Source organism: Populus trichocarpa, chromosome 8 (genome assembly GCF_000002775.5).
Source record: "Populus trichocarpa isolate Nisqually-1 chromosome 8, P.trichocarpa_v4.1, whole genome shotgun sequence".
In the NCBI taxonomy this organism is placed as follows: domain Eukaryota; kingdom Viridiplantae; phylum Streptophyta; class Magnoliopsida; order Malpighiales; family Salicaceae; genus Populus; species Populus trichocarpa.
The window spans coordinates 15,509,057-15,521,400 of NC_037292.2; the positions used below are offsets into that span (position 1 = coordinate 15,509,057).

The window sequence follows — 12,344 nt, forward strand, 5'->3', positions numbered from 1 at the left end:
ATTGTTATAATCAGTGTGCTGGGAGATATTGGCCTCGTAATTCTGTAATTCTCTTCTTCCTTCATGAACTAATCTGCATCTTGTTGTTTATGAGTTAGGTTGCTGTTAATTCTGAGTTTAGGTTGCTTCTTGGACTCAGTTTATCTTCTTAGAATTTTGTTCTCTCTAGTATTTGTATGCTACCATAATGTCTCTATGTTCTTCTGTGGAAAATGTTCCAATGGTTAGCTCTAACATTGAACAACATAATAAAGTTAAGTCTAAACATACATTAAGATTAGAACTGCAAGATATGTTGAATAGTCATGGGATGAGCATTTCTCAGTTTCAAGTTGATTCTGATGTTAGTATAGAGAACCACTCTACTGTCCAAGCTTCTAATGTTGTTCCAGAAATAAACCATGTGTTGGGTTCTAAAGTTGATGAGGTGAAGGTAGGGTCTCATCAACAAGAACAACTATAACTTAGACCCAAATTGAATTTTTTAAATGCTTTGAAGGGTTCTAATGTTGATGACAATGAGGGTAGCAAGACCCTTGGCATTAGTTCAGTCCGTCATTTGCACTTTGCTCCCCCTACTATGACGGATGGTCGTGTGACAGTAGCTCCTCCACTTGATGTGTTTGAAGATGGCTGTGAATTTTGGAAATCCACCCTAGTTGGTCATTTTGTGGGGCAGAAATTACCGTATCCCGTGGTTAATTCTATTGCCAAAAGAATATGGAGCTCCTACGGTCTATCAGAAGTTTTGTCTTCGGATAATGGTTTCTTCATCTTCAATTTTGATTCTGTTGATCATGCCACTAATGTGCTGGAAAGAGCCCCATGGCACATGGCAAACAGGCATTTGGTGCTTAAACGTTGGCAACCGAACATGCAATTTTTGAAAGATGATTTGGCCAGTTCCGGTATGGGTTCGGCTGTATAATGTCCCTCTCGAGTATTGGACTATTAAGGGGTTGAGCTGTGTAGCGAGTGCTATTGGATCATACGACATTGTTGCGTAAAAGGCTTAGTTACGCAAGAGTTTGCGTTGAGATAGATGCTTCAAAGACGTTGGTTAAGGAATATGATCTTCACTGTCCAAATGGGTTATTCAAAACAATTTCAGCTGAGTACGAATGGATACCGTCGAAGTGCAGTAATTGCAATGTCTTTGGACACACCACAGCACTATGTGCTACTAATAACATTGATAATCTTAAAGTGGTGGTAGAGGGTAAGAGGAATCTAGGAGCTATGAACTCTAAATCTGCGGATAACAAGCAGAATCAGTTTCAGTGGCAGGTAGTTGGTAAACGAAACAAGGGTTCTGTGAGTGGGGAGAATGCTCCCTTGGGATGTAAAATGGGTAATTGTAATGAGAATGGTTGTTCAACATCTGGTATACATATGTCTGATTGTAATATGATTGATCATGCGGCATCAGATGTGCGCAATGCTGCTTGTCATGAAGATGAAAATCCTTCCTCTCCTCTTGTCTTGAAGAGTTTACGAGAAGACATGAAACAGGAGCAAGGGGCTGCAAGTACTGCTTTAGATCAAGATATGGACGCATTGGGAGGTGATACAGATGGGGAACAAACCGATAAGGAGTCAACGTCAACGATCCTGACAACCCTTCAAACCCTGAATTCCACCGAAAGGGAAACTGTTAATCAGTTAGCTATTAAGGCTAGAGACTCTCTAGAGAAAAAGAAAAAGGGTTCAAAAGCCTCTTCAAAGAAGAATAAGAATTCTGGCTCCTCTCCAGGAGGCACGTCAAGGTAATCTTTGTGTTGCTGTTTGTACTCCTCTCTATTTTCCTATGATTATTGGATGTTGGAATATTAGAGGTTTGAATGATCCTATAAAGCATTCAGAATTGCGTCGGCTCATCCATCAAGAGAGGATAGCTCTTTTTGGTCTGGTTAAAACTCGAGTTAAAGAGAAGAATAAAGATAATGTTTCTCAACTTCTTCTACGTTCTTGGTCCTTCTTGTATAATTATGATTTCTCTTGTCGTGGGCGTATTTGGGTTTGTTGGAATGCTGATACGGTGAAGGTGGATGTTTTTGGAATGTCAGACCAGGCTATTCATGTTTCTGTCACTATATTAGATACCAATATCAGTTTCAATACTTCAATTATTTATGGAGACAATAATGCTTCCTTACGTGAGGCATTATGGTCTGATATAGTGAGTCGTAGTGATGGATGGGAGTCAACCCCGTGGATTCTTATGGGTGACTTTAATGCTATCCGCAACCAGTCGGACAGGTTAGGAGGGTCTACTACGTGGGCTGGTACTATGGACAGATTGGATACATGTATTCGAGAAGCGAAAGTAGATGATCTTCGGTATTCAGGTATGCATTATACTTGGTCGAACCAATGTCCTGAGAATCTGATTGTGCGGAAACTAGATAAAGTGCTTGTCAATGAGAAGTGGAATCTGAACTTCCCATTATCGGAAGCGAGATTTTTGCCTTCGGGTATGTCAGACCATTCTTCTATGGTGGTAAAGGTTATTGGCAATGATCAGAACATAAGGAAACCATTCAGATTCTTCGATATGTGGATGGATCATGACGAGTTCATGCCCTTGGTGAAGAAGGTATGGGATCAGAATTCGGGGGGTTGTCCAATGTATCAGCTGTGTTGCAAACTAAGAAAGCTAAAGCAGGAATTGAAACTTTTCAATATGGCTCACTTCTCCAACATTTCAGATAGAGTGAAAGATGCAAAAAACGAAATGGATAAGGCTCAACAGGCTCTGCATACAGCGCATGAGAATCCAATTTTGTGCATGCGAGAAAGGGATGTTGTTCATAAATACGCTTCTACCGTCAGGGCTGAAGAGAGTTTTTTCAAACAGAAGGCAAGGATACAATGGCTTAGCTTGGGGGATCAGAATACTAGCTACTTTCACAAATCAGTAAATGGAAGACAGAATAGAAATAAGCTTCTATCACTTACAAGGGAGGATGGAGAGGTTGTCGAAGGACACGAGGCAGTCAAATCAGAAGTAATTGCATACTTCCATCGTGTGTTAGGAGTGGATCAGATGCCTAGGGTTCTGAACGAGGAAGTGATGGAATCGGCAGTTAACTTGAAACTGTCTTTAACGCAACAACATGTACTCGCACAAGATGTAACAAGGGAGGAGATTAAGCATGCTATGTTTAGTTTAAAGAACAACAAAGCCCCTGGTCCGGATGGCTTTAACGCAGGTTTCTTCAAAAGAATATGGCACATAGTTGGGGAAGATGTAATCAACGCTGTTAGATCCTTCTTTCAGACTCGTAGAATGCTTAAAGAAATGAATGCTACATCCATTTCCCTTATGAAAACGCAGATGCGGGTGAAGAAGACTATGATTTTGCATCTGCTGGCCAAGGAATCAGGTCTGGACCAAACAGGGCGAGGAGGAATGTGAATTTCCGTGCATAGGAACTTATGAAGATATGGAAGGGGAGTTGGACACCATTAAACTAAAAATTCCTAACTTTCAAGGTAAAAATAATCCCAAGGCTTATTTGGAGTTTGAGAAAAAGGTAGATTGGATTTTTGATTACCATAGCTATTCTGAAAATAAAAAAGGTGAAATTGGTGATAATTGTGTTTACGGAGTATGCATTGATTTGGTGGGATCAGATTGTGATCAGTAGGAGGAGGAATAGGGAGCGTCCCGTTCAGACATGGGGGGAGATGAAAGTCTTAATGAGGAGACGATTTGTGCCAAACTACTATTACAGAGACTTATATCTGGAGCTCCAAGGTCTGAATCAAGGTTATAAGACAGTAGATGAATATCACAAAGAGATGGAGATAGCAATGATTCGGGCCAATATTGTTGAGGATAGAGAAGCCACCATGGCTAGATTTCTTAATGGGTTGAATCGGGACATTGCCAATGTGGTTGAGCTACAGCACTATGTGGAGCTAGAGGACATGGTTCACATGGCTACGAAATGGCTACGAAGGTGGAGAGACAACTTAGGAAGGGACATGCTCGGTCAGCGTTTAATTCGGGTTCTTCATCATCTTCGAAGCCGAATCTAAAGAGAGAGGGTACTATCCGGCCGAGATCCTTTGTTCCTTCTAGAACTGAACCACCAAAGGCTAAAGTTGATGTCCCTACTGATGCCAAAGGTAAATCTAAAACTCAACCTAAACGTACTCGTGATGTTAAATGTTTCAGGTGTCAAGGACATGGACATTATGCTTCAGAGAGTCCAAACAAGAGAATCATGATGATTAGAGATAATGGTGATATGGAATCTGAAAGTGACAGATCTGATTGTGAAGGCATGTCACCATTGGAGGATAGTGATGGGGATGAGTTAGCATTACCGGTTGAGGAGTCCTTGTGATGCGAACCTCATGATCACGTGGTCACGCAACCCACAATCAAGATTGAGATCTAATCCCGGAAAGCCGAAATAGGTCTGATAGGAATGTGACACAATGGAAACCTGCCCTAAGGCACCAACACTATTGGATTGAGTAGAAGACACCACGAAGCCAGTTAATCTTCGATAAGTCAGATTCAGTTCGTTCATGAACTGAAGAATGCAAGAATCACTCTCACACGTTAAAACTGAAAAATTCAGAAGTAATTATCATCAAAGCTGCTGAAATTTTGGCTTACATGAGTTTAAACAGTTCTTGAAAAATTAACCCTAATGGACCCCTTATGTGGACTTATATGAGGTCCACTCAAAACTGATCCAAAAACCCTAAACTAAAAAGCCCATAACCTGATCCAAACAAGCCTCGGATCCTAGCTCAAAACAAAGTTTTAATTAAGCCCAAACATGAAAGAAAATAATAAAAATAGCTAATTTATCATTAAATACCACTAGCTTTTCTTTCCCTGTGTAGCTAGGATGAATAAGGAATCCTTATAAGAAAAGGATTCTCAAACATTAATGAATCCTTGCCACACTTGGAGATTATACTGCAGCTCATTAAAGATCCTAGTGGAACTAGCAAATTCCCAAAACCAGCTGCCACATCCTTGTGGGAAAAAAATCATAACCAAATAGGAAGTCCACAAGTTAAATGGAAATAAATAACAAAATTCATACGGCCTATGTTGACCAGTATTGTGGTGCCTTCTAGAACTCTGATTGACCTGAAATTTTAACCCATAGTAGGAAAACATGTTTGGAGAGTCCACAGAAAATTGTAGCCTGATCCAACGGTCGGATTGAGAATTATAACTGTTTTCATAAACCTGGACTGTTGCTCTTTTTACGCCAAAATCCGAATCTGACCTTACTTGGGTCGTATCACAAGGCTGAACTGTATCACCTTGGTTATAAGGCAAATACTTTCGGTTCAGGTCAAGGAAGATGAAACTAATCAACAAAGGGAGATCTTTCATATGCATTGTTTTGTATAAAGCAAGGTGTGTGGTTTAATTATAGATAGTGGAAGCTGTGTTAATGTTTGTAGTGCCATCCTTGTTAGTAAACTGAATTTGTGTACTGTTAAGCATGCTAAACCATATAGAGATTGCAATGGTTGAATGATAGTGGTGAAGTGAAAGTGACTAAACAAGTTGTGGTTCCATTTTCGATTGGGAAATATGTTAATTAAGTTCTGTGCGACGTGGTACCAAAGCAAGCAAGTCACATTTTGTTGGGGAGACCATGACAATATGATAAGAAGGCAATTCATGATGGGGTTAAAAATAGGTATACCATTGTAAAAGATGGTAAAACCATCACTCTTGTACCTCTTACACCCAAACAGGTGTATGATGATCAAATAAAGCTAAAACGTGAGCATGAGGCGATGGGGAGAGAAAATCAAGGTGAGGAACAAGGGGAGAGAAGACCATCAAATTCGGCTAGAACCTAAACCACTACAACCCATTCGGCCACCCATCCAAACACAAATAAATATTCGGCCAACACTCCAAACAAATCAAAGCATTCGACCACAACTCAAAAACACCCAAATCTGGTCGAGGGTGGAGGTAAGACAAGAGGAGTGAAGAAAGTTAGGAAGGGTGATGAGAATTGTGTGGAAAACTAAAGAAACAACCCAATTTTTATTCTAGAGAGGGTGAGGTCAGATCTGCATTTTTCACTAATAAGCCAATGATTTTAGAGGAATAGAGCATCAGATTGATTTTGTACCCGGAGCTTCAATTCCTAATCGACCAGCCTATAGAAGCAATCCCAAGGAGACGAAGAAGCTTCAAAGGCAACTTGATGAGTTGATGGAAAAGGGCTACATTCGTGAGAGTATGAGTCGTGTGCTGTACCCGTGCTACTGTGACATTCCAAGAATGACAAAAGGCTGGGATGAATGGATTTGATGGGCCACTGTCACTTAGCATGGCAAAAGTTTCATCAATTTTTCTCGTAAACTAGGATTTGATCTGGCAAGAACGGAAAGCAAGGATCTTTGCAGGAATGTCTAGAACTTCGAATTTGGTCTTTGATCAAATCGAATGTATCATTCGCGATAAGCTTGATTTGATGAGGAACGTTCTACCAACAAATGAAAACATAAGGATCCAAAGAGTTTGGAGGGTCAATAACATAGACTCTTGATTTGATATTTAGCTGGTTATATTGGTCTAGTTAGGTCTCAGTATTCTATCGGTGGCTAGCCTGTAGCCATTTGTTGTTTTACGTTTTTGTTCACATTGTAAATCTGGGGAATGCTCCTTAAAATCTTTGTATCTTCTTCTTTCAATACATTCGTCAACTTACCCAAAAAAAAAGGATGGAACATGGAGGATGTGTGTTGATTGCCGAGCCATCAACAACATAACGGTAAATTATAGACACCCCATTATTAGGCTTGATGACATGTTAGATGAGTTGCATGGATCCTGTATTTTCTCTAAAATCGACTTGAAAAGTGGGTACCATCAAATTAGAATGAAAGAAGGTGATGAGTGGAAAACAGCATTTAAGACTAAGCATGGTTTGTATGAATGGTTAGTAATGCCGTTTGGACTTACAAATGCACCTAGTACGTTTATGTGTTTAATGAATCATGTGTTGCGTGCATTCATAGGTAAGTTTATGGTTGTGTATTTTGATAACATTCTGATCTATAGCAAGAACTTAACTGAGCATCTTGATCATTTGCGTAATGTACTTAGTGTGTTGCGTAGTGAGAAATTGTATGCTAATCTTAAAAAGTGTGCCTTTTGCATGGAGAAAATTGTGTTTCTTGGCTATGTTGTAAGTGCACAGGGTATCGAGATGGATGAGGAGAAAGTTAAGGCCTTTTTCATGGGTTAGCTAGTTTTTAGAGGAATTTTATGAAAGATTTCAGTACAATAGCTGCACCCTTGAATGAAGTTGTTAAAAAGTCAGTTGGGTTTAAATGGGGGGAGGAACAAGAATTGACTTTTGTTCTTTTGAAAGAGAAATTATGTTCTGCACCTGTTTTGGCTTTACCTGACTTTACAAAAGCATTTGAAATAGAATGTGATGCGTTGGAATGGGAATGGTGCTGTTTTGATGCAGGATTGGAGACCTATTGCGTATTTCAGTGTGAAGTTAAGTCGAGCGACCTTGAACTATCCCACTTACGATGAAGAACTCTATGCATGGGTAAGAGAACTTCAGACATGGCAGCATTACTTATGGCCAAAAGAGTTCGTAATCCATTCGGATCATGAGTCCTTGAAACTTCTGAAAGGACAAGTAAGTTGAATAGGAGGCATGCAAAATGGGTTGAATTCATTGAAACTTTTCCTTACATAATCAAGTATAAGCAAGGTTCAGTAGGACAAGTAAGTTTTATTTGATGGATGGTTATTTGTTCAAAGAGGATAAATTGTGTGTTCCTACTAGTTCTTTGCGTGAATTGCTTGTTTGTGAAGCACATGGGGGTGGTTTAATGGGTTACTTTGGAGTTGCGAAAACCTTGGACATATTACATGAGCATTTCTATTAGCCAAAGATGAAAAGAGATGTGCAACGAATTTGTGAACAGTGCATTGCTTGTAGAAAGGCAAAATCTAGAGTACAACCGCATGGACTATATACTCCATTACCTGTGCCTACTGAACCTTGTGTAGATATCTCTATGGACTTTGTTTTAGGTTTACCTAGGTCAAAGAAAGGTAGAGACTCTATTTTGTTGTGGTTGATAGGTTTTCTAAAATGACACATTTCATTGCATGCCATAAAACAGATGATGCATCTCATATCGCAGACTTGTTCTTTAGGGAGATTATACGTTTGCTTGGAATTCCTAAGAGTGTAGTGTCAGATTGTGATGTTAAGTTTCTTAGCTACTTTTGGAAGACCTTACGGGGAAAGTTGGGAACTAAACTCTTATTTTCGACAACATGTCATCCTCAAACAGATGGACAAACTGAGGTAGTGAATAGAACATTATCCCAACTTTTATGTGTTGTAATTCAAAAGAATTTGAAAAGTTGGGAAAAATGTTTGCCTTTTGTTGAGTTTGCTTACAATAGAACTATGCATTCGACCATTGGTTTTTCTCCTTTTAAAATTGTTTATGGTTTTAATCCACTAACTTCTATGGACTTAATTCCTTTATCTTTTGAAGAAAGGGTAAGTTTAGATGGTGAAAAGAAGGCAAAGATGGTGAGACAACTCCACGAGGGAGTTCGACTACAAATAGAGGAAAAGAACAGACTTTATGCTTCTAAAGCAAATAAGGGACGTATATTGTTTGTTTTCCAACCCGGTGATTGGGTTTGGGTGCACATGCGTAAGGAATGATTTCCTAACCAAAGGAAATCAAAATTACAGCCTTGTGGTGATGGTCCATTTCAGATTTTAGAGAGAATCAATGACAACGCATACAAAATTGACCTTCCAGGTGAGTATGGTGTTAGTGCTACCTTTAATGTTGCTAATCTTATGTTGTTTGACATAGATTTTAATTCGAGGTTGAATCCTTTCGAGAAGAGAGGGGATGATGTGGATAGCCCAGAAACACTAGCAAGGACCCATTACATGTTCCAAATGGTCCAATGACTCGGTCCAAGACAAAACCATTGAAAGAGGCATTGAATGCATTGGTTTTGAAGGTTTCAACCAAGTCAGAATTGAAATGTCCATTGGAGTATCAAGAGGAGACCCTAGTACATCTTATCCATGTGCAAGAGGGGTCCAAGACAATCTTATTTGGGCCATGAAGTGAGGACAGCAAAGGAAACAAAAGAATCCTACTACAACTTGGAAACAACATGGATGGCTACCTTTTCCTTTTGTTTCTAGGATTAAGGGGCTGCATAGAATGCTATAAATAAGTCTTGAATCAGTTCTGTAATATTTTACTTCATTCTCTTCTTCTTAGAACATGGATTTAATATTAGGAGCTTTATTTTATTTTGTTAGCTACAACCAAAGGCTTGTTTGGGCTTAATTAATAGTTTGTTTTCAGCTAGGATTTAAGGCTTGTTTGGGCTTTCAATTTAGGGTTTTGGATCAGTTTTGAGTGGACCTTATATAAGTCCACATAAGGGGTCCATTAGGGTTAATTTTTTCAAGAACTATTTAAACTCATATAACCAAAATTTCAGCAGCTTTGATGATTATTACTTCCAGATTTTTCAGTTTTAACGTGTGAGAGTGATTCTTGCATTCTTCAGTTCTTGAACGAACTGAATCTGACTTATCGAAGATTAACTGGCTTCGTGGCCTCATTCTACCCATTCCAATAGTGTTGGTGCCTTGGGGCAGGTTTTCATTGTGTCACACTCCTATCAAACCTATTTCGGCTTTTCGGGATCAGATCTCAATCTTGATTGTGGGTTGCGTGACCACGTGATCACGAGGTTCGCATCAGTTGGTATCAGAGCTAGGCTCTGAAACAAGGTTATATCCTTCTGTTGTTTTCGTTTTTTTTTGTTCCTTTAAGTTTTTCAGTGTTTGCATCCATCTTCTTGTTCTTCGTGTTGGCGTCATCTAAGCAAAAAAAAAAAACTAAAGTTATATTTCACCTTGTTACTGTCTCTAATCATATCAATATATTAAAAGGAAAAAAAAGAAAGCGAGAGAGAGGAATTAATTGAAATTTGATGGATAATTCAATTTTTGCCGTAGAAAGACAACTCTTGGAGAACCAGAAGAAAACCACCTCTGAATCATTTGCAACTTCATATTCAGTCTATTGGATGTGATATCGCATCATATGTAAAATTTGGGCTTATTCTGATATTGTTTGCTTGAGGTTTTAATTCGAGATTCAATTCTGCCGCAGAAACACTACTCTTAGTGAACCATAAGTAAACCATCTTAGAATCAATTGAAATTTTATATTCTATGTATTGGGGATGAGAGCGCACCATATATTAAATTTGGACTTATTTTGATATGGTCTTCTTGAGGTTTTAATTGGACGTTCAATTTTACCGTAAATTGATCATACACGGGGTTTGGGTACCTAGACATAATAGAACGACCTATAAACTGAGATTTATTGTTTTATTGGTATCCTAATACTATATATTAAATTCAAGGTCATTTGGATTGCGTTTTCTTTAGGTTCCAGAATCGGGTTTTGTCTTGTTGTAACGAGTTTGTTTTGCGTTGTCTTTCAAAACTTGTTTTATTTTTGTTGATTTTGTTCCTTCCATTATATTATCATTATATTTGGGATACTTGGCTGTTGTTTGAGGCACTCTCATCAATTTCATATTTGTTTGATTTCGATCAGTTCTGGTTCAAACGATAGTCAGATTTGTAATTTCGAGTCTAAATCATTGTTCTTCCTGTTATAAACTCTATTCTTGTCTTCATCTTCTTCTTGTTCCCCCCTATTTGTGTCATGTATTCACCAAGGGAGAGGGAACAGAGGAGGATTGTAGATCAACGATGCGAAAAACTAAGCCATTGTTTGGGGGTTTTAGAATGAGAAGTTGATAAGTGTACAAGATTATTCTTTGATCTTCAAGCTTCATGCGAAAAAGAGGTACAATTCCAAAATAATGAAAGACTGATGCGAACCTCGTGATCACATGGTCACGCAACCCACAATCAAGATTGAGATCTGATCCCGGAAAGCCGAAATAAGTCTGATAGGAGGGTGACACAATGAAAACCTGCCCCAAGGCACCAACACTATTGGAATGAGTAGAATGACGCCAGGAAGCCAGTTAATCTTTGATAAGTCAGATTTATTTCGTTCAAGAACTGAAGAATGCAAGAATCACTCTCACACGTTAAAACTGAAAAAATCCAGAAGTAATAATCATCAAAGCTGCCAAAATTTTGGCTTACATGAGTTTAAATAGTTCTTGAAAAACTAACCCTAATGGACCTCTTATGTGGACTTATATGAGGTCTACTCAAAACGGATGCGGATCAGCCCAACACCAAGCGTAATCATGCCAACGACCCATTGGAGGTGCCAATTGGGCTCATCACAAGAGCTAGGGCAAAGAAGTTTAAAGAAGCATTGAATGGGCTTGTTCAGAACTTATGGAGCAAGATGGACCTAGAAGGGCTTGGGACATTTAAGGAGCATGATGGACAGCCTTTAATTCATCTAGTTCAGGTCCAAGAAGAGCCCAATTCGTGTGGAACAAGGGGTTGATATGTCCGGCCCAATACCAGCCTTGTTAGGCTTGTTTTTTTCCTAATACTACAAGGATAAAAAGTCAGCAATTTATTCTCCTAATTAAGTAAGGAAGTTGGCCATATCTTATTCCTAAAGAGGGGAGGACTATTTAATGCTTTTCCTAACATAGAAAGAAAAGTAATTAAATCAGCAACAAAGGAGGAAATTTGTTTTCTTATTTGTCCAAGTTAAACAAGGAAATCCAAGCTAATCAAGGACATCAAAGGAAAGGGGGCAGCAACACAAATTTTCAAATCAGATTTTTCCTAGTTTATGTAGGACTTCTTAAGGGTGACAAATCTGATTCTAGCATATTTAGGATGGTAATTTTCGGATTTTTATTATTTTTATTATTTTCTTCTTAGTTTTTTGGTTATTATTACTTATTTGGGTCAATTGTAAGTGGGCTTCATATAAGTCCACCTAAGGGGGGTCCATTAGGGTTTCTTTAAGTCTAGAGTCGGTATAAATAAAGGCACAACCAAACATGTAAGGTTACGCAATTTTCAGATCAATAAACTTCTTTGTTGCACTTGTTGTGTGTTGGTGGGATAATCTCCCTTGGTTCTCTAAAGAACTGAAAACGACTTATCGAAGATCAACTGGCTTCACATCGTCATCCTTATACTTCTCGTTCACGAATCAATATTCATTGGGTGGGGGTTTTCGTTTCCAATAGTGCTGGTGCCTAGGTATAAGTTATCTTTGTGTCACACTCCTATCAAACCTGATTTACTTGGCTTTCCGGGAATTGGTGTCTTTGCGTGTGGGTTGCGTGATCACGT

General features: G+C 38.8%; 1 pseudogene; it reads left to right on the top strand.

Moving 5' to 3' along the window:
- The first annotated feature begins 3,446 nt into the window (after nucleotides 1–3,446).
- LOC127905675 (uncharacterized) overlaps nucleotides 3,447–12,344 on the top strand; it is a 55,959-nt pseudogene continuing 47,061 nt past the window's right edge.